At 42.2% G+C, this 23,884-nt stretch overlaps 1 protein-coding gene across 2 annotated transcripts in view; it reads right to left on the bottom strand.

Moving 5' to 3' along the window:
• The window catches only part of AUTS2 (activator of transcription and developmental regulator AUTS2), a 971,187-nt gene that overhangs the window by 409,153 nt on the left and 538,150 nt on the right, over positions 1 to 23,884 (bottom strand). The gene's annotated exons all lie outside the window — the stretch shown is intronic.

The raw sequence follows: 23,884 nt of genomic DNA on the forward strand, positions 1-23,884 counted from the left end.
CACAGGTGTGCATGTAACTTCTTTTAACACGTTCTGTCCTCTCAAAGCAACTGGGAGAAATATATATGCTGAATGATGTGTTGCTGAGCTGCTGCAGCACGAGCCATGTGAAGAGACTCAGGGATACTTCATGCTTTTAGGACTAGCAGAAGGGGGAGAATCCTGAGCCTTCCCAATGAAACCAAGAAGGTTAAGTGTCTGATCACACTCTCAGTCCCTGGAAAGGGTGTTACTTAAATCTCATTCCCTTGGAAAGCACCAAGCTTGCCAATTCTCATGCACATCACTGAGCTGCCTGAGGCCAAAAACAATCAACAACCATAACACAAAATCCCTGATACATGCACCACTTAAATACAAGGAACATTTTGAAATTCATTTCTAAGAAGAAGGCAAATTTGTGTATGGTTTCTCCCCCACCTTTCTCCATCCACCCTCCCTTTCAGTTCAATGGATTTGTGGTTGGCCAACTCTGAAAGACCTGTACAGCTTCATCCTTTAGAAGCGGAGGGAAGCTCCCAGGGCACCCTGCTTTCGTCCGTATGCCCAATTGGCCAGAAGTCTTTAGATAGGAGGGTTTGATCATCCCACAGTTCAATGCAATTTACATTATGACCTTTTTCTTCTTTTTGAAGTCTCTTGGGTTGCAAGTGGAATTCCAGACATGACACAAATATTATGCACATCTGGACTAAGAACAAAATCTTCATGCCTATTAGGGACAAGGCGTTGGCACACATTTTATATTACAGGTTTCAGAGTAACAGCCGTGTTAGTCTGTATTCGCAAAAAGAAAAGGAGTCCTTGTGGCACCTTAGAGACTAACCAATTTATTTGAGCATGAGCTTTCGTGAGCTACAGCTCATTCTTTAATGTTCTGCTTTGGTATTGAATTGGTGTTGGATCCATCTAATAGTCCCACAGTTCTACATGCTGGCCTCCCGCATAACTACCTTCAAGAACTAGATTCCTGACCTCAAGACTCAACTCTGAAATTACACTAACAGGGCCCAATCCTGTACTCTCAATTCTTATTACAGAAGGTGTTGAGAACATGAACAGAGCCCTGGGAGACAAAAACACTGCTGAACTTATTTCCTCATCTGCCACTCTTAATCGATCTATATCTTTGTACTTATATGGCCCCCAGTAATCTAGCATCTGGGCACCTCACAATCTTTAATGCATTTATCCTCTCAACACTCCTGTGAGGGAGAGAAGTACTATTATGCCCATGTTACAGAGCAGGAACTGAAGCACACCGATGTTGAGGGCCAGATTTTCAAAGGTATTTAGGTGACCAAAGATGCAAATAGGTGGGGTTTACAACAGTGCCTAACCTGTTTAAATCCACTAGGTTCCTAAATGTCTTTGAAAATCTGTCCCCTAACTAATCTTCGCAAGGTCACACAGTCAGCAGCAGAGCAAGGACTTTGAACTTGGGTCTCCCAAATGCTAGGGTAGTGCTATAACCAATTTCCATCTCTACCACTGGCTGTATAGGGCGATGAGTCACTCCTGTGCTAGGCGCCAGCCACTTCAAAATCCAGGAACTGGTCTTGGGACTCCCAGACCAGGTATACAAGCTTCACAGGAAGAACAGCAGCTCAGTCTGCTCAACACCATTCCAGGGCTTGGAACTCACTCCTGCCTGACCGTGGCAACAGACTCCCCAACCCTGAGCCTGCTCCAGCTCTGCTCAATGCTGCTCTGGACTCCTGATTATGGCTCTGCCCACTAGGCCTGACGGCTCCAGCTCTGACCATGAGGCCTGACCATGGCCATCACAGTTTCTGACAGGCTGCCCCGAGTAACAGTTTCCTATTTTGTGGGGTGAAGGAATGCGAAGTAGAAAAACAAGTCACCACCATTCTTGCCTGGCCCTAATAATGTCATTCAACATTCTCCCTTCCTGAAGAGGACACAATTTAACTGAACTAGGATGGTGTAGTAGGTCAACAACCAACCAGATAAAAGTCTATACAGAAACATCTACTGATATTTTCAGCACTTGGGGCCAAAGTTACTGCTGACATAAATAGATACCAACCCTTCACTGGGTTTTACTCACTTGTGCCAGTGATGAATTTGACTCCAGGTCAAATTAGTTCCTTCATAATGAAAACTGAATGAAATAATCATTTAAAAGAACATGGCCCCTCTCATGACAACAGATGGCTCTGCCTATACACATTCAGAAATGGTGTGCACATGTTATGCTCGCTTTTCAGACCTACAAGCTCATGTCAATGTGAGATATCTTTCATCTGGAAACCATCAATGCAGTCATGATGCACACCACCAAGAACCAAAACATTTCCTGTTTGCTTTTCTTCATGTCCATACTAAAAAAAAAAAATTACAGAACATACATGGACATCAAACTATATTCCTCCTTAAACATGACCTAATGCATTCCGAACAGAAGTGAAGGATCTGCTGAGCCTTTTGCACAGGGCAAGCTAGTGTTAAGCTGGCTGCCAACAGCATTTACTATATGGCGGAAAAGAGGAATGGAACCATGAATGGAAGAAAGGGGAGGGAATGAGTAGAACAGATGACTAAGCCAGGATAATTGTGCTTCATTTCCAGCTCTCCTATTGACTCACTGCATTATCTTACTGCACTGTACTTCAGTTTGTCCATCTCTAAATTGAGACTGATTCCTAAAGAACCTCTAGAACCCTACTGGGGTGTGATGAGCTTTAATGAATTCATGCTTATAAATTGCTTTGAAATCTTCAGATTAAAAGGCACTTTATAAAAGCAAAGTATGTATGATCTGTAAGTGCATGGACCTTGCTCTCACATGCTAGTTAATTTTCTCTGTTTACATTTGTTCCAACCAACCAAGCACCACACGATGTATGTCCAATGAGAAAAGAAATACTCAGCTAAATAAACAGCTATTCGCACAGGCCCAAAGAAATAAATTTTAAAATAACTCTTCATATTTGAATTTGAATAAGATGGATGCTAAATATCCTCACAGAAAAAGAGCACTGGTTGCTTTAAATTCAGCGCCGACACCCTGGTTGCCAGCAACTGATTCTGCTAACTCATTTTTGCACTTTAATGTTAAATTTCTTATGGGACCACATCACCTAATTAGAGGAATTGATAACTGCAGTGTTCCATAATGAGGCCAATACATTTCAAAGTCATTAAAGATAACCAAGGCAATAAGTCTGTGTTTAAGCGGCGCTTCCTTAGATTTCACAGCCTGCATGTCGCAAGCACAGGAAAAAGCAATCCTTGCCTAGTCAACTGTAAATGCGGGGTTATTGGAATCTTTAAAACAGGCAGCAAGGAGAAAATTACATGGCCAAATCTCCTTTTTCCAGTTAATGAAGAATTAAGACTCCCATTTACTATATTAGAAGGTTCATCAGAGGTCTCTACTCTCCATAGCTTGTGTTTGACAGCAGTGTCAATTTATCTGAGACTGAATGCAGAAGTGCATGACAGTACATCATTCATAACTGTCACATCTACTTACCTCTCTCATTGTCACACTGCTAACGAAATTCAAGCCATGTTTTTCTGATCACAGCCTCTTAAAGGAAAAAAGGAGCCCCAAACCCCAACACAGTAAACCAACTGTATGATGTCACTAAAACTAGAGCTCTAACAAACTCCCGTGTGATTATAGTCAGGAATGGGTTGTAAACCCTATGACACTGGGAAATCAAAAGGCAATATTTCCCAAACGCAGACTTCTGGCAGTACTGTTGTTGGCTTCAGCATTGGGAAATACCAGTTTAGGTGATAAATATTGGAGTAACACCTTCTGAATTTATTTTACTTTCTACCTTGCTTCTGAAAAAGCTTTGCACTATCTTTGACATGTAATAAAGAAATGGTGGTTTCACCCATTAGGAGCCTGCTCCTGATCCCAAATCAGTCTATGGTAAAAACTCACATTGGCTTCAATAGTGCAGGATTGATCCCTAAAGCAGCAACACATGAGAAAGAATTCCCTAGCAAACTGCAATATACTAATTATTATCTATATTAAAGAAGAACAGAAATACTATCTCCTACAACAAGAACAAGGGGACTTGAGATGAAAGTGAAAGGCAACATATTAAGCATTGATAATAGGAGAACTTTTTAAAATGACCTTTGGAAACCACTACTACAAGATAGAATTGAGACAGAGTATTTACTCAGATTCAGAAAACACATTTGTATAAATATTGAAAACATCCACCATTGTAGTAGTTAGTAGAAAAATTATGAGGGATATGAACTCTCATGCTTCCTGGCATAAGTCAACCACTAATTGACAGAGGTTGTAGGAAACTTAGACAATGAGCACGTGGAAGCTTCTATAATTGTCCATGGAAAGAAATCTTGTACTTCCTATCTGGTCTTGGTCATTCTCACACATGATGCTGGCCTAGACAGACCAGTAGTCTGATCCAGCAGGGCTTTGGGGTGGAGCCCAGAGCTGGAGCGCGGAGCAGCGGAGCTGCAGGTTTTTGCCTGGAGGTGGAGCGGAACCAGAGGACAGCTCCAAAGCCCTGTGATCCAGTACAGCAATTCCTATCTGAATATTAGTTTCCCTCAGATACCGCCATAAGGAAACATTTAAGTGTACTCTTTGCTTTCATGTTGTTGATAAACTTAGTTCCATTTTGACTAAAATTAAGTTCAAGTCACAAAATGTGCATCTGGAGGTTGGAGCTGTTCATATTCAGGGATTTTTATATGGGTCCCAACTCTGATTTCAACATAGCAAGGCCAACAGAAATAAATTGGAGGATTCCCTAAATTAGAATAAGCCACCAGCTGACCTTTTAGAACAGCGGTGTCCAATAGAAATTTGATGCTAGCCACACTGCTAGTCACACTTGTGATTTTGAATTTTTCTTATTAGCCACATTATAAAAAAGCCACATGCATTAGCCACAATACAATGGCCTATTAGCCACATATGGCTAGTGGCGAACGTATTGGACACCGTTGTTTTAGAAAATGGCATTATTAAAGCTGATCGTATTCGAGTCTCCTCATCAAAATTCTTAGCTTATTTCCTTTTGAACTATAATGGATACCATAGGTGGTAATGATAATTCTGAACTGTAAAAGTTTTTGACTCTCGACAGGTAGTTGCACACAGGTTTGGTCTGAGGTAAGTATCATCAGCTTTATATCTCAGTCCCTTCTAATTTGACAACTTGTGGACTGTAACTAGACTGTGATGCATGCACATAGCACCTGACGATGGTGGGAAATTGGAAAGACTCTTAACCTCCTCCTGCCCCTCTGGATTTATTTGGAGTCCAGTAATGGGGTTTAAGAATTGTATTCTCTGAGGCCTTCCTGGACTGAACTCGTTTTTCCTCTTCTATTTTATTCAGTGTCTCTTTCACATATGTAAAACCTCTGACCATTGCAACCAGGGGAGATTTAGGAGACAGACAGTATGAACCCCTTAGAAATAACCCCACAAAAGCATGTCTCCCAAAAGCCTGGTGATTAGGCAGATGTCGCTCTACCCATGAAAATCCATTGTAGTCCATGGAACTATGGACATGGAATCCATCCCATAATCAGGGCTCTTGGGCCCTGATTCTGGAGAGCCCTTAAGCATATATATATATATAAATCCATCTTTATTCAGGACAGCACTTAAGTACATCCTTAAGTCATACCTAAATACAGATGCCTCCCTGAATCAGGATCTAGTACCACATCTGGAAGGAAATGTAGAATCCTACCTTTCAAAGTGTTCTTTTAAAACTAACAGTCAACTATCAGGCAGTATACCCCAGATTCAAAAAAATGCTAAGGAACTGATATATTCAAATGAGGGCTGGTGGTTTAAACTCCAAAAGCAGTTTGTTTGGAGAAAATTTTTCTGTCATAATACGATATGAAAGATTTTTTCCTTTTTACTAGCATTAACATAATAGAGCAAGTTGAAAAAAAGAGAAACATCGCCCAATTGGATCAAATTACTGGTGAAACAATACAAGTGAATGTGTTTTTAGTTCTGCACAGTTCTGAAAACTTCAAGAACTAAAATAAATTGCATGACCCCCTGGTAACTTCCACTAGAACTTATGGGCACAAATTGTTTGCCTCAAGCTGGGTGAAATATACATTCAAATTCAGGCTCTTGAAGGAAATTATTAAGTAGAGCCATATTAGCTTTCTCTGAAGCATACTCCTTTTCTATATTGCCACTGTATAGACCAATTATGTTACCTTTCCATGCTGAGAAATGATTGTTCTGCTAACACAGTTCTGGTAAAAATCAAAAGCACTACATTTTTAACCTTGGGGGATTTTTGTTATTGCTGCTCCCTTGCCAGTTCCTTCAAATGGAAAACATCTTCCATTAATCTAAATGCAAAATTTGTTTCAGCTTTCGAAAGTTACTTGAAAAATGTTAAGCACAAAGCAATAAACTTTTTATGCTCTTAAGACCACTAATGCTTTGAGCTTCATACTCATTTTGAAGAAATGAACATTTTATGGTTCACAGAGGAATAGCTACATGAATAATATCTGAGATTATAATGCATCTAGCAGAAAGAGATTAAGTTTATGTAAACTATTTAATCAGACGTGAAATTTTCTCTAGAGGATAAAGATTCTGACCTTATTTAAGTTTATTTTAAAAATACCAATATCACATTTCCACCAAGGGAACCCACTGATTTCCCCATTTATGTTACATAAATATTCATTAGGGTAGTGGTCTAACACAATAGTACAGCCCCTAGGAAAGCACCGATAGCTTTAGGGATGGATCACAGACACCTGGGACCAAAGTAAGTTTATGAACATTCAGCCTCATCCCGCTGTCCTCATTCAGGCGAAACATCCCTTGAAGTCAAAGGAGTGAGCAGGGCACTCTCCAGCCTTCTCTAAAACATTTCTGGAGCACGTTGTGGAATTGTGAACTTCCAGCCTTTCTAGTGTTTAACTTTATTAAAAAGAACTTAGTAATAAAGAACTCCAGGTCAAATGTTCTTCCCAGCATGATCTGCATCCAGGGTACCTCCCCAAGGAGTGATCTGCCCATGTTTTGGTTCTTCCCTCTCTAGAGAGCCACTCCCACCTCATTTATGTGCAAGGGAGATAATGAGTCACCTTCCTAGCAGGACCAGCAACTATTAACAAAGGTGAGGTAATGGAGACAAACACTGCCAGACTGTTATGGAAAGTTTTGCCTGAATAAGGCCTACAGGATCAGCCCCTTGCTAGTAAACGAAACACACAGGAAGAGTTTTGCTACAAAGCAAAGGAAAATAAAAAACAGCACTAGATGGCATATTTAATTCAAATGGGACTTCTCCAAACAGAATTTGGGCCCTTGTTTGAGGATAATAAAAATAAGTAATTAAGTTAACATATTTGGGGAAAAAAGTCATTTTTCATATTTTCATAGATGCTGCCAGGAAATCTGAAATACTATAGACACTATTTAATATCACTTTGTATTGGACCACTCTATTGGAGGACTTCTGCTATGCTATATTCACAAATACAAGACCACCACCATTTTGCTCAAACTCCCAGGTGTACAAAATGGCCACACAAGGAGGCATCTGCCACAGAATGATTGGTATTAGGCATAACTCATTATTCTGACAAGGCTTTGGCATGCAAGCAAGGGCCGGGCACGAGAATTGATGAGATAAGGATTTGGCATAACCGTCAATGGGAAATGAATTAAGCTCACTGTCAACAGAATGCACATTGTTTCCTCTCAATGGACATGCCAAATCCTTGACACAATAATGAGTTATGCGTAATGCCAATCACTGATTGTCAGTTCAATTGCGCATCTCTTCTTTGATGGGATCAAACTGCAGTAGGATCTGAAGTTTATCAAAGAACTTCACTTGTGTTACAGTGTATGCATGATGATATATGGGAAAAGAAGAACCCATTCTACGCTCATTAGAAGCAGCAGAATGCCTTGTTCAGCAAAGTAGGAGATAGTTATACAGTAATGTAGCATTAGAATCCAAAGTGCCACATACACTGAGTCATGAAATACATCACCTGAGAAAGTGGTTAAATGCATGTTTGACAACTGTCCTATTTTAGAAATCTGCTGTTAAGCACCTTCTTATACTGAAATGCTTAACTGTACCCAGGTGAGTAACCAATAGGGTTATACATGTGAACGAAGTGAAGCAAGCATGTATGTGTTTGCAGCACAGGGGCTCTGTTGGGGGTTGGTTGGTTGTTTTAATGAGACTTTTGCCTTAACACAACCTTGCCCTGACCACCATCACATTTTTAGACTCACCAATGCCAATATTGTAAGTGGGCCTCAACTAGTCCCCACTGAAGTCAATAGGAGCCTTTACATCCTGGGAACAGAAACCAAAGTCTTTTAGTCATTTGAGTCTTGCAGGTGGCAGCAGTTAGTTCAGTTATCACGAGCCTGATCCAAAATTCATGGAAACCAATGGACTTCACTTCACCTGTCCTTGGATCAAGACGCCAGATGAGTTCCAAGGGGGACACCTCTACGTGTGTGCACCAGAGTTGTACCTATACATTTGCGACAGCATTCAGTGAGCACAGTATACCCACATTTGCATGTAATTAATAACTCTAGGTGGCCGCTGGATGTGCCATTATGCACTTGTAAGTATACATGTATGATCACACTCAACTAAGAGTTTGCATGTGTAAAGGAGACACCTTCATTTGTTAGAATCACAACTCAGTTGCTCATGTTTCAATGCAAGATTACAGGAATTTTTTTTGCTTACAAAGCAAAGTTGATTAGTGTACCAAAAAAACCTAAATGGCAGACAAATTTAGGTTATGTAGAAAGCAACCTGGGACATACTTAACACCTTCATATGTCCGTGTCACCGTACTGCAAAATAAACTGCACAATGCTAAGGTTTGCTTTTGAATTTCATTTATATTTTCAACAATCCTATTTCCCCTCCCAAAACAAAATAAAAAAAAAAAATCAGGTATTCATCCATGTTAAATTCTGCTGTACTGGAAGCTCAGATTCTGAGTGAATACCCACTTACAGTCATCTACCCTTTTAACAATTAGGAACGTTTAACGGAGCCTTGTGAAAGCAATTCTACTGAAACTGGCCATACCCTGTTTATCTGAGTATAATTTACTTCAGCAGGAAAATGAAAGGAAAATGTGTAGTTCATCTAATGGCAACGGAAGAATCATAGAAAATGAAAACCAGTGACTACTGAGTAATCTTCTCCACCTCAAGCATATGCAGAGAGTTTGGAGATAAATTTGTCAATTTTTCAAACTTTTAACACCACTCTAAAGTTTAAAAAAAAAGAGAGAGAGAGAGAGCAAGACTCAACATTCCAGAATCAAGCTCATTTCTGACTTTAAAAAACATCTGTGGTTTAGTAGAAACTTCACTGACACTGCTCACATAAAAATAATTTCATTATGAAGGGACTGGATGGCTGAGAGAATTGGTAATTTGATACCGAGCCTTTCACCTCTCAGTCACCAGTTGAAATTCATCCCAAGTCCAGAGTGACTGAAAAGTGTTGCCATCTGAGGGACCGATATATGAAATGAGTTTGGAGGTCTCAATCCACTTACCAAAGGGCTGTTGTCCATGTCATAAAACCAACCATCACTGGCAGTCTCAGCAGAGAGGCCAAGCGTTGAATGAGCCAAGACGACTGAATTGTTCTCTCAGTGGTGTCCCTTTAGAACACATTAATGAGGCTACGTACAAATGCCTGCACTGCTGCAGTCTAGGCTCTGCTCATTCTGTGAAAGAAAATTTTAGTCTGCGGTGTTGTCAGCACAGCACCTTTTTGCCAGCAACTGATTAAAATGACAATTGATTAAAACAAACACACAACAATAATCGTGGGCAAATGAACTTTTCCTGATGACATTTGCTGCTCCCTGCTTAGCATTCCTTCTCCATCCCTGCCTTCAGAACGCATCTTCTCCTGCCTGCCTGCCCTTCCTTAACCTCTGCAGTTGTTACTGCTCAACATAACTGCAGCATCAACGTTGTCAAACAATTTCGCAATGACACTGTGTCTCAGACAATATTAGGCCACTGCCAACAAGTAGCGAGTAACCTGTACTGACAAGACATTACAGCCCTGCCATAACCAATCATTGTCTTGCCGAAGCAAAATGGCAGCTAAATTACAGCAGAATATGTAACGACACTCCTATCAAATTGGCACACTAGCTTGCTAAACAAAACAAAACCAAAAACTGGGGGTGGGGGGGGGCAGAAGGGAGGACATCAGGAGCACAAGGTGCTAAGTTGTGATTGTGCCATATTTATTTCAGATGAAGTTTTGCAAAATCCTTTTTTTCATCCCAGATAATGGACTCCACAGGAAAAGGCGAGAGAGAGAGAGAGTGATTGAGGGAAGGAATAATCATCTACCAAAAAGAAAAAAAAAGGCAATGAAATGTAGAGATGAAAAGAAAGAAAAAGAAAAGGAAAAGGAAAAGGAAAAAGAAGAAAGGCTCTATTTGCTTTTCAAACTGAGTAAGTCCCAGGGCTTTTATAAAAGGGTGAGGGTCCTATTGCTTAGAAAGTTCTGTATATTTAATGCCATAATCCATGACTGTAAGGTATTATTTAAAAGCCATCATGCTATTTCCCTTAGAGGGTGTCTCTCTGTACTTACATGGTATGCTGCAGTTTGCAGTTCTCCTTACAGCTTAAGCACTGTTTACTGATTACTAGTGAATATAGGGCAAAATTTGCCCTCTCTGGACCTTTAAATAGGGGTTTTATAATCAGAGTAGCAAACAGTTTCCACCACCCCTCTTAACACACAATTCAGTGAATATATCTTAAGAAAAGGCAAATATATATATATATAGTCATGGTTTATTAACCCAACAGACTGCAAACCTAATTAAAAGTCAAATAGACAAAATCCTCGTCAAAATCCAAATGTTCTTTTCAGAAACATCAAGGAGGAAGGGGGCATACAGGGGACGATGCCACAAAGGTAATCAGAATTCATCTTCTGGGAATCATACCCTATTACTCGGAGCTCATTATCAGTACTCTGTGTAGTAAAGCAACACCTAGAGACCACATCATTAGCTTCCCACACATCCATTACTCCACAAATGGAAAAGCTATAACAAAAAGCTGCATCAGTATTAAAAAGATCAGATTTCTGTTCCATGTAATTTAGCTGGGGTTGGAGTTTTAAACAAACTATTGTTAAATATCGACCTAAACTTTGAAAAAAAATTGGACCATAGAATCATAGAATATCAGGGTTGGAAGGGACCTCAGGAGGTCATCTAGTCCAACCCCCTGCTCAAAGCAGGACTGATCCCCAATTAAATCATCCCAGCCAGGGCTTTGTCAAGCCTGACCTTAAAAACTTCCAAGGAAGGAGATTCTACCACCTCCCTAGGTAACGCATTCCAGTGTTTCACCACCCTCCTAGTGAAAAAGTTTTTCCTAATAGCCAACCTAAACCTCCCCCACTGCAACTTGAGACCATTATTCCTTGTCCTGTCCTCTTCTACCACTGAGAATAGTCTAGAACCATCCTCTCTGGAACCACCTCTCAGGTAGTTGAAAGCAGCTATCAAATCCCCCCTCATTCTTCTCTTCTGCAGACTAAACAATCCCAGTTCCCTCAGCCTCTCCTCATAAGTCATGTGTTCCAGATCCCTAATCATTTTTGTTGCCCTTCGCTGGACTCTCTCCAATTTCTCCACATCCTTCTTGTAGCGTGGGGCCCAAAACTGGACACAGTACTCCAGATGAGGCCTCACCAATGTCGAATAGAGGGGGACGATCACGTCCCTCGATCTGCTCGCTATGCCCCTACTTATACATCCCAAAATGCCATTGGCCTTCTTGGCAACACTGCTGACTAATATCCAGCTTCTCGTCCACTGTCACCCCTAGGTCCTTTTCCGCAGAACTGCTGCCTAGCCATTCGGTCCCTAGTCTGTAGCTGTGCATTGGGCTCTTCCGTCCTAAGTGCAGGACCCTGCACTTATCCTTACTGAACCTCATCAGATTTCTTTTGGCCCAATCCTCCAATTTGTCTAGGTCCCTCTGTATCCTATCCCTATCCTCCAGCGTATCTACCCACTCCTCCCAGTTTAGTATCATCCGCAAATTTGCTGAGAGTGCAAACCACACCATCCTCCAGATCATTTATGAAGATATTGAACAAAACCGGCCCCAGGACCGACCCCTGGGGCACTCCACTTGACACCGGCTGCCAACTAGACATGGAGCCATTGATCGCTACCCGTTGAGCCCGACAATCTAGCCAACTTTCTACCCACCTTATAGTGCATTCATCCAGCCCATACTTCTTTAACTTGCTGACAAGAATACTGTGGGAGACCGTGTCAAAAGCTTTGCTAAAGTCAAGAAACAATACATCCACTGCTTTCCCTTCATCCACAGAACCAGTAATCTCATCATAGAAGGCGATTAGATTAGTCAGGCATGACCTTCCCTTGGTGAATCCATGCTGACTGTTCCTGATCACTTTCCTCTCATGTAAGTGCTTCAGGATTGATTCTTTGAGGACCTGCTCCATGATTTTTCCAGGGACTGAGGTGAGGCTGACTGGCCTGTAGTTCCCAGGATCTTCCTTCTTCCCTTTTTTAAAAATTGGCACTACCTTAGCCTTTTTCCAGTCATCCGGGACTTCCCTCGTTCGCCACGAGTTTTTAAAGATAATGGCCAATAGCTCTGCAATCACAGCCGCCAATTCCTTTAGCACTCTCGGATGCAACTCGTCCGGCCCCATGGACTTGTGCACGTCCAGCTTTTCTAAATAGTGCCTAACCACCTCTTTCTCCACAGAGGGCTGGCCATCTATTCTCCATGTTGTGATGCCCAATTTATTTTTTTCAGAGTATTGTGACCTCGTAATGAATACGACTGGGACTTTTTTTTTTAGCATCTAGATTTTGACTGTACAATAATATTTTAACAATTCAGCCAAAGCCTCCCCATTGGATTTCTGTGGTATAGATGCAACTGATCAATCCTGCCACCGTTTGGCAAATATTTGTTAAGTGACTCAACATAACCGAGTGCTCTGAAATGCATCTCTGAAAATATATTAGCAGCCTGGAGTGAGTGGAATTTTGCAAGATGGGGATGAGGGGAGTGTTCCCTGCCTTCCCAGTTCAAGCCCAAACCTGCAAAATACCTCCTGTGAAATACTGAGCCCCTTAACTCCCACTTGAGGTGGTAAGAGTAATAACAATAATAACAACAACAATAATAATAATACCACCACATATCTGTAGATCTCAAAGCACCGTACAAGGGAGCTAATTATAGACACCCCATTTTACACAAAAACTGTGGTGCAATGAAATGAAGTGACTTGACAATGGTCACCCAAAAATCTAGTGGCAGAGTTGGGAATAGAACCCATGTCTCCAAAGTCCTGTCCAGTGCTCTGTCTCATAGGCCACGCTGCCTCCCTCTAGTTGCTGGTGTTTACAGGTCAACAGGACAGGTTTTGGTAGACAACTAGACTCCAGGGCATTCTGCATCTTAACAGGATTCAACTCCTTTCATTTCTAGATTTCATTTTTGAATGTACCTAGAAACAGGAAGTGGAATGTAATCAGGCATTTGGTTTAGGGGCAACCTTATAATGCTAAGAGATAAGAGTCAGGGGCAACGTGTAGGGGCAACGCCCAAGGAACAGAACCAGATTGTGACAACACTGGCAACTGAATGACAAAACTTTTGTCTTTCAGAGGTGTGCTCTCCTGACAACAACGCAAACGCCACTCACGGGGGTAGAAGTTTTTTGTCAGCAGGAGAGCTGACAAACTGCGGCTACACTGCACGACTTTTAGCAGCATGGCTGTGGCAACGCAGCCTCATTGCTAAAAGCTGTGTAGTGTAGACACATCCTGAGGCTAAGTCTACACTGGCAACTGAATGACAAAACTTTTGTCTTTCAGAGGTGTAAAACGCCCCACCCCCACCCCCAAAAGACAAAAGTTTTGCCGACGACAAGCACCAGCGTGAACAGTTTTTTGTCAGCAGGAGAGCTCTCCTGCCGACAATGCTAACGCCGCTCATTGGGGGTGGAAGTTTTTTGTCGGCAGGAAAGATGACAAACAGCAGCTGCACTGAGCGCCTTTTAACCACACAACTGTAGCAACACAGCCCCGTCGCTAAAGCTGCGTAGTGTAGACATAGCCTGAGTCACAATCTGGTCCCTGGTTTCCTCTTGGCTTTTGTGGGGTGGGAAAAATCTTTATGCAGATTCCTTTCCCTGCTGCACTGGTTCAGCTGTGCTTGCCTCTACCTGAATGTCAGAGCAGCAGCTATACCGAGGTCGCTCTCCCCACTGCACTATCTGTGATAAAGTAGCCCATGCACAGAAGGCAGACTAATCCTCAGGCCTCTTACTTCCCTGAATTCATGGGTAGTAAGAGGCACAATATGCCCTGTAAGTAATTTCACAGTTTCCACTTACTCACACCTGGACTCCAGAATCAGGCCAATCAATGCAGACCAGGACACTAAACTGGGAGGAGAGGTAGATATGCTGGAGGGTAGGGATAGGATACAGAGGGACCTAGACAAATTGGAGGATTGGGCCAAAAGAAATCTGATGAGGTTCAACAAGGACAAGTGCAGAGTCCTGCACTTAAGACCAAAGAATCCCATGCACCGCTACAGACCAGGAACCAAATGGCTAGGCAGCAGTTCTGCAGATAAGGACCTAGGGGTTACAGTGGACAAGAAGCTGGATATGAGTCAGCAGTGTGCCCTTGTTGCCAAGAAGGCCAATAGCATTTTGGGATGTATAAGTAGGGGCATTACTAGCAGATCGAGCGACGTGATCGTTCCCCTCTATTCGACATTGGTGAGGCCTCATCTGGAGTACTGTGTCCAGTTTTGGCCCCACACTACAAGAAGGATGTGGAAAAATTTGAGAGAGTCCAATGGAGGGCAACAAAAATGATTAGGGGACTGGAACACATGAGTTATGAGGAGAGGCTGAGGGAACTGGGGATGTTTAGTCTACGGAAGAGAAGAATAAGGGGGGATTTGATAGCTGCTTTCAACTCCCTGAAAGGGGGTTCCAAAGAGGATGGCTCTAGACTGTTCTCAGTGGTAGCAGATGACAGAACAAGGAGTAATGGTCTCAAGTTGCAGTGGGGAAGATTTAGTTTGGATATTAGGAAAAACTTTTTCACTAGGAGGGTGGTGAAACACTGGAATGCGTTACCTAGGGAGGTGGTGGAATCTCCTTCCTTGGAAGTTTTTAAGGTCAGGCTTGACACAGCCCTGGCTGGGATGATTTAATTGGGGATCAGTCCTGCTTTGAGCAGGGGGTTGGACTAGATGACCTCCTGAGGTCCCTTCCAACCCTGATATTCTATGATTCTGTGAATGGAAACAGCATTAATTATGCTGATGGATGCCCTCTTCTTGTCCATTGACAGGCAGAAGAGGTCTCTTTTTATACACCGGATCTTTTCGTGCCATTCAGTACCACTGCCCAACATGAGGTTAATATGAAAGCACTGAGCTTGATGGGATCTATCCTCAGAGAGTGATCACCAGAATGCTCACATGGAGGGCTATATTCTATCATCCATCTGGTATCACATCTATAAGAAGTCACTGAGAGAAATCGTGAGGTCTTAAATATCAGTGACAAGCTGATAACACTTGGCTCTGTAGGTCACTTATTTCTCCCCTTGATTATACTTTCACTAAAGATAGTTGTATTTTGGTTCTATTTTTCAAAACTAAATGTAGCCAGTTTTCTTAAAGTAACATTTTCATTAAAATTTTTAGATTTTCTTAAAATTACTTTTTTTCAAATAAAAGCTCTTCTCCACATGCTCTTCCCCCATTTGTATGTCTATCAATTTTACTTCTCATGTCTGCCTTTCAATTCCATGGCTCCTTTCCCCCCCCACTCCCATCCTCCTTTGGCAATTTTGACTGGGCAGCTTAGCCATGTCGGAATTTTTCAAAATGAAAAGAGTTTGAAAATGCCGAGAGTACATCACCATAGCAGAATTCCACCAGTCACACTGAAGGGAGGTCTTTGAATTGAATTAGAATATAAAGCAAAACTAAAGTAGTTTCCTACAGTGGAGGATCTACACAATGAGGTTGCTAGAAGCAGTTTGACAGTATCTACAGCTTAATTAGCTGCACACCAACACACAAGCTGCGGAAGTTTATATAGATGTTTTCAATCCCATTGCTGGCAACTTGAATTAAAAAAGGAAATAAATAGGAAAGCCTCATTAGGTTTGTTTACTTACTAATTTAGAGTTATATTGGAGAGAATGGTTGAAGATTTTCAAAAGCAAATTGTGATTTTTGGTCCCTTGCTTTTGGGTGTCCAACTTGAGACAGCTTAAAAGACCCTGAATTTTCAGAAGGTGGGAATTCAGCACTTTAGGAAAAATCTCAACTTGAGCACCCAAAAATTTAGGCGCCCAACATCAATAGTCAATGCTGAAAATCTTGGTCATTGCTAGAGCTGGTCAAAACTCAGTATGTCCATTCACCAAGAAAATCTGGCATTTCCAAAATTCTTTTTGCCCCGAATTGGAATGAAAATTCAACATTTTCTGTGAAAAAAAAGTATTCTGAAGCCCTTTGTTTGACTTAGCCAAAACACTTTGACCTTGATTTTTCATTAGATTTGACTAAATCCATACATTCCTTCAAAACATTTGTATTTTGTCAAGCCAGCATTTTCTGATGGGGAACTGTTTCCATGCAAAGTTTCTGAACAGCTCTAGACATTGCTCCTACTTGCACTTGTACCATACAGATGTAGCGTATGTCTACTCCTCTGTGGTCTGACATACCTGCCACTAACAGTGGCATTAATTTCAAACTGCATTATATTGAATATATAAATAAATAACAACCTCCGCAGCCAAGCCAACACCAGAAGGTCCCATAGAAGTATGCAGAGCTCTGCATGTGTTTTCTCCTCCCCCTCCTTTTATTTTTATCAAATAGTGCACTTTTGTATTGAGGGGCCTCTTATTATAATTTATGCAACAGCTTAAAACATTTTGTTAGGACTGAGTGAGACCATCTGTGCAAGAAATAAAAGATGCCTAAGGGTAAAATAGGCAAAAGCAGTAATGCTGAATGTGTGGAAGGCAATCGGCTGCCTATGGGTTTTGCATCCGCTGCTGTGACCTTTCCAATGCCAGAGTACAGCCAAGGGTAATTCCCATTTATTGTCTGATCCAGAAAGAAATAATAATAATGCAAGACCCACTTTAGTAACTTTTCTGAAAACTGGCAATCAGGATTTCCTGCCCCCTGTAATAACTACTTAATGTTTAGCATGGCATCCTCGGCACTGTATCTGGTGAAGAGATCTGCCAATATTTGTTTTCCTGAGGTGTGCTGGGACTCAAGTTGTTTCTGAAACAAAAACTTTTTGTCAGGGATGGCAGTGTTGCACTTTAAAATGATGGATCACTTCCCACAACTCTTAAATTAACATTACAAAGCCCTGACCTTGTGTGCATTAAGTATTCCCTGAAGATGTTAAGGAATAATTTACGAGTTGTTTCATTTTGCTGTCTTCCCCTCTGATTACCACTGGGGCTTATTAAGAAATTCACTTCTTTTTATTTTTCTTGGTGGGGTCCAGAACCCAATTTGAGGTTGAAATATATTTAAGTTACAAAATGAAAAGAGTTTTATTTACAGAAAACAGTTTGAAAGAAAGTAGGAAGTGCTTTTTTCTGGGACCATACTCCCCTGCTTTTTTAGAGCAATTACTACAACTAAAGTACACGAATAGGAACTTCTATCTCACTAGCAACTTTGCATTCATCCATGGTTTAGCTTGCTTTTGAAGGGACCCCGTGCAAAGCAACTACAATCTCCTTCCCACTGGAGCATGCAAGAGTCCAGTAAACTCTGAAAAGTAAGAAGTTCTGGCCAGAGAAAGAACATAGCTGGGATGGCTAAAGATGCATTCCCAGCTGCAGCTTCTGCCAGCAGGGCTTCTATGGAGCCCACTGCAAAACATGAAGCTTTCCTCTAGTTGTCAGAGTCTCTATTGAAAGGCAACGATGGAAAAACTACCTGCTCTCCCACAGCAGGGAATCCTACCTGTAACATAAGGGGCCAGGCCAGCAAAAACAGCTGCAATCTACACTTTGCTGTGGCAGTGGAGGGGATTTTGTGCAATACCATCACAGGATACTTTTGAAACATGTATTCATTTCTATCCCAGTCAAGTCAGAACCTTAGTTATCTGATCTATGTTTTAACTGCCCACAGCCACGCATGATACACACAAGATGTACATTCCTAGGAAATTCTAGCATTATAAAATGGCTTGGAATGGGAGGAACAGGATCATCAGATAGGCCCAGGGTTCTGGGATTAACCTATTTTCCGCATAGCTCAGAATACACCAGATAATGATGAGTGCAATGAAACAGAGAGAGGTAATGCACTTGTGGTGTCCTGTGGCTACATCACAAACAATGGAGGCCCATGAGCTTTGTGCCTTATTCAAACAGAGATTCAAGTGTATTTGATACAAACACACTGTTTATATTAGCGGCAAAGAGTCCTGTGGCACCTTCGAGACTAACGAAGTGGGTATTCACCCACGAAAGCTTATGCTCCAGTATGTCTGTTAGTCTATAAGGTGCCACAGGACTCTTTGCCGCTTTTACAGATCCAGACTAACACGGCTACCCCTCTGATACTGTTTATATTATTTCTTACAATATCCTTCCTCTGATGCAGCGGTTCTCAAACTGTGGGTCGGGACCGCAAAGTGGGTTGCGATCCCATTTTAATGGGGTTGCCAGGGCCAGTGTTAGACTCGCTGGGACCCAGGGCGGAAGCTGAAGCCTGAGCTCCACCCCCACATGGGGCAATGGGGCTTGGGCTGCAGCCCCCTCTCCCCTCACCTGGGGTGGCAGGGCTCTGGCTCTGACCCTCCCAAGGGTCATGCAGTAGCTTTATTGTCTGAAGGGGGGGGGCGGTGCAGTGAAGTTTGAGAACCCCTGTTCTAATGATACCTTTTATTCTGTAGCATTTAGGTCTGGAGAGGCAAAAAGAATAAAAAATGCATGGTTTCCATTTTAGAGGATCACAAGTCATGAGACAAGGATCCTACAACAATTAAGATTGCTAATGAATTGTGGATTGGATGGCTCAGGGGATTGATAATAAGACACAGTACCTTTGACCTCTAGGTCACAAGGTCAATAGTCATTACCATTTGATGGTTACTCTGTGGACTATGTCAAATTAATCATCATTTCAGGTCAATTTCTAATGGACAGGTGTGCATGTCATCAAAACGCCACCAGAGTGTCCAAACATGGGCACCCTTGTTGACTGAGTGGGAACAGAGATTGAAAAAGACCCTCTAAAAGCCATGAGCTGGCTCTTTGCAAGGTAAACATCAGTGAGATGGTGTAGAGAAGGCTGTATAACCCACCACATTGCCTGCCCTATTGGGATGAACAGAAGACTTTTCCCCCAGCATTATCAATATTGCACCTTTCAAATATAACTATACGTTTCCAAAAAAAGGCAACTAAGAATGTACTGAATCTAGAATGCTTATGTGCATAACTGGAGTGGATGAGAAAGGAACTCTTTCCTCTTAGCCAGCACTGTATTTCTATTTACTTTATCCTGTTGACTACAAAGTTACAAAGACAGACAACTTGACCTAAAATAGTAGGCCAAACGGGGCTCCAAATTAAAAGGATACTAAAACAAACAACTTGAAATCCAGACGGCAAGCAGTAACATCATAGGAGAAGGCAAACCTATCAAGAAAGTAGAATAGTTCATCTACCTAGGCAGCACCATATTAGCCAACAGAGATCTCAAGAATGAAGTGACATCAAGGCTAGGAAAGGCATCCACAGCATTTACTAAACTCAACCAAGGATGAAAAATCAAAAATATGAGGCACCAGAACAAAACTGGTATTTGTTCATTCAAACAATCTTGGTGCTAACATGCAGTCGTGAGTGCAGGAGTAGGGTTGCCAACTTTTAATCACACAAAACCGAACATCCATGCCCCACCCCATGCCTCGCCCCTTCCCCGAGGCCCCACCCCCTGTCGCTCGTTCTTCCCCACTCTCACTCACTTTCACCAGGCTGGGGCCAACAGGTTTGGGGTGCAGGATGGAGCTCAGGGTGTATGGGAGGTATGGGTTCTGGCAGGGAGTTTGGGTGCAGGAGCGGGCTCTGGGCTGGGGCAGGTGCTTGGGGGGCAGGGTGCTTACCGTGGCTCCCAGGCACACGGGCGGCCAAGGAGGCTCTGCGCGCTGCCCTCGGGCCCGGAGGCACCACTCCTGCAGCTCCCATTGGTCGTGGTTCCTGGCCAATGGGACCTGAAGTGCCGGCGCTGGGGGCAGGGGCAACGCGTGGAGCCTCCCTGGCTACCCATGCGTCTAGGGGCCATAGGGATCTGGTGGCCGCTTCCAGGACCTTCACGGAGCCAGAGCAGGCAGGGGGCCTGCCTTAGCCCCAGGACCCTGCTGTGCCGCCGCCCAGACTTTTAATGGCCTGGTTGGCGGTGCCAACCGGAGCCGCCCGGGTTCCTTTTCGACTGGGCATTCCGGTCAAAAACCAGACACCTGGCAACCCTAAGCAGGAGATCTACTAAAATGCTAGACAGAAAACTAGAAGACTTTGAAAATAAGTGCCTATGAAAGATTCTGGGCATTGGCTGGAAAGACTTCATCACCAACTAAGATCTGAGAAATCACATAGCTTGTTTCTACCAAAAGCAGAAGGAAGTTCACAACATATTTGGGACATACACTCTGGATGTTAACAGACAGACTCCCAGATGAAGCTGTCAAGTGGAAACTAACCGGTGTGAGGAAACGAGGGTGCCCAAGAGAAACCATAAGAACCACCTTTAGCAGGGAGTGCAAAATAATTAATCTGAACACCATAGAGCAAATGGAAGCTGCAGTAAACAAGACAGAGAAATGGAAAAGACTGGTTTCCGCCCTGTGCACTAATATGGGTGCAGGTTGTACACACACATTGGCTATCCCCCTAGCAACATATATTTTAAATGAACTAGAGCTTTGTCATTAGAAACAGGTTCCTAATTATGAATCTATGATCATTCATAAACTGACAGCTGTGGCACAAAACAAGCTGACCAAAATCTAAAGATTAACAACAACAAATAAAAAAATTAGACAGCACATCAGGTTTTGATCCGGAATATCTGTAATATACATCTATACATTCTGCATCGCAGCAGGCCTTGGTGGAAAGTGAATTCCAAATGACAGGCGATCTGTTGCATGCCATTAAGCAGGTTTAATAGTAAGGGTCTAATTCCAGTGTCATTTCGCCAGGAGAAGACAAAAAATGCAACAAATCTGAGAGGAGCGTGAGAGCTGCTGCTTGTTGTGGAGTATGCTAAAATAATCTCAGCTCCTTTTATTGGGTTAGAATGCTGGTGTGATCTGGGCAAGAAATGCAAATTAGGTAGTAGGAAGTCTAAGCACAGGATAGAGACTCCATTAATGATTCATTCAGCATCACAGGAAGTGACAGCAGTGTACATGCCCTGTACAGGAGGTATCCCAACAAAGCCAAAACCTGAATTCCATGCAGCTCACTAAGCCTGCTGGAGACACATAATGAAATACAGTCCTGTCAAGCTTGGCCCCTGGGTAACATTTTCACTTCTACATTCCATTTTCAGTTTAGGTCGAGATTTTTAAGAAGACAGCAAGCAGCACTCCAGTCCCAGGTGACAAGATCTGCTCAGATTTAGTCTTTGAATGTTGCAAATTAAATTCCCTCATCAGGCCTCTAATCACTCTTACCAGATGGGGCTTGTGCTCAATTTTGGATCCACAGGAAATTTAATGGTTATTGTTTCTGTTTAAATAGGAGATTATTGCATTTTAATAAGTTCTCTTTGGGACTTGCAGCAACAATAGAGCACCATGAATTACTGTAGATAGCTGTTACTGCATGCTGGGGAAAAATCAAGTTACTAAGTGTGACAAGTTGCTTTTTCTTCCCTTCCAGCAATCGCTCGGAGTGTATTTACCACCAAATTAAGTATGTGCCGTGGGGATAATATTTTTATCCTGCCGAGGGGGGAAGGCGCTTGTCTGTGGATTTTCATTAAAATGACACATCTGTTCAGCAATTTCACAAAGTAATTCTGCTGAAAGTTTTATCAGCTAATTTTAATTATTCACTCCAGTGGGCTGAATACAGGATTCATCATGTTGAATTAATACATTTGACGGGAATTTCACAAAGAGGGGGGGAGAAAAAGCAATCAACAAATTGAATTGTCATGCAATATGGATTAAATTGAGATTCTTTAATTAGGATAAGCCTGAGATTTGGTATTTTGAAGGTATTAGAAAGCTTAGCAATACAGTGGTAAAGATTAAGAAAATGCAATTAAATATTACACTTTGGACACAGTCACTGTATCATGTGAGCAGAAGACAAGAGTCCTCTTTTCAGCAGAACAGTTAGTCTCAGTTTCAAGAATTTCTGAATGTTTGAATTGTAAGGCATGTCAACCAGGAATAATTATCACCTGTCAAAGAAGAACTAGAAGTATATATATATATATTTTTTAAGGGGAAACTGTCTTTCTAAATGATGGCTTTATATTTGTCTTTTAAAAATGTCTGCTAACATAATTGTCCCTGATTTGTGAATGGTCTACTGGTTTTGGGGGTGGGATATGTGTGAGTGTTTCTCAGTCATCCAGATTCAGTTTAGCATGTGAATTATAAGCTTGCATGTATATCGGTAAAAAGCAAAAGCCTCCAAAAAATGTAGTCTCCAAAGGAACAGTATTATTGCAGGTGATTGCTGATGGGTATAAGGCAGATTTTCCTGGCTTAAGTGACCCCACTTGGCTGACAAAATGTTGTTTAGACTTGCAAACAGCACAAAAAAGAGGACAGTCTGTTATAGAAAGAGGATAGGTGAAAATCAGTTTTAAGTCAGAAAGCTGTGCACATGTCAAGTGAGATAACTACTCACGACAGACATGGAAGATCTCAGAAAAATCCTTGTTAGTTTGAACCTTCTTACTAGTTCCCGTCCCCCACCCATCCAAAACCAGGATAGAGAGGCTAGTAAGTTCCACTTGGTTCTGAAGAAATGTAAGGGCCAGATCCTTACCTGGTATAAATCAACGCAGTTCTGTTGACACATGCCAATTTACACCAGCTGAGGATTTGGCAATGAACCTTTATCAATTCAGTACAACAAAGGGCTGTAGCAAAGGCAAGTGACAAGCGTAACAGCTACAGGAGGAGGTTTTATGTCACATTTATCTTAACATTACATATTAACAAACACTTCATACCAGTTGTTGGTATCGCCTGGCAACAGGGGGGGTCATAGTCTAAAACTCCGGTATTGTGAATTTACACTGAAATGGTGTCTCAACAGGACATTGTACTGTGATCTCCAACCACAACACAGCATCATGATGGTACCTTACAGTGTTTTTCCTCTTGGGACTGTGCGTTTTTCTTTCAAAGGTGCACCGCAACTGTGACAGAGATGGCAATTTCCTGCAGTGTCTTTGGGTGCTCTTGCTGTAATAAGTTTATGTATCATTGTGGGCCAGCGACAGTATGTAATTCCATGGGGGAGGGTGACCATAGCTCCTTCAGGAATGAAGGACAGTGGAGGATGATTCAGCAAATTCACTCAGGTTGTAACACCGCCACAAACGTACCTCCCCCCGCCCCACACACACACACCTGGACAGGCTTGCATATACTAATTCAAACTCAATTCTCCAGACACCAACAAACAAAGAAAGAACTCTTGGATAAACAGCCTGAGTTTAAACAGACTCCAGGCCTTCTTTCGGATCCAACAAAGCGACAGGACCTTC

The sequence above is a fragment of the Eretmochelys imbricata genome, chromosome 17 (assembly GCF_965152235.1).
Source record: "Eretmochelys imbricata isolate rEreImb1 chromosome 17, rEreImb1.hap1, whole genome shotgun sequence".
NCBI lineage: Eukaryota > Metazoa > Chordata > Testudines > Cheloniidae > Eretmochelys > Eretmochelys imbricata.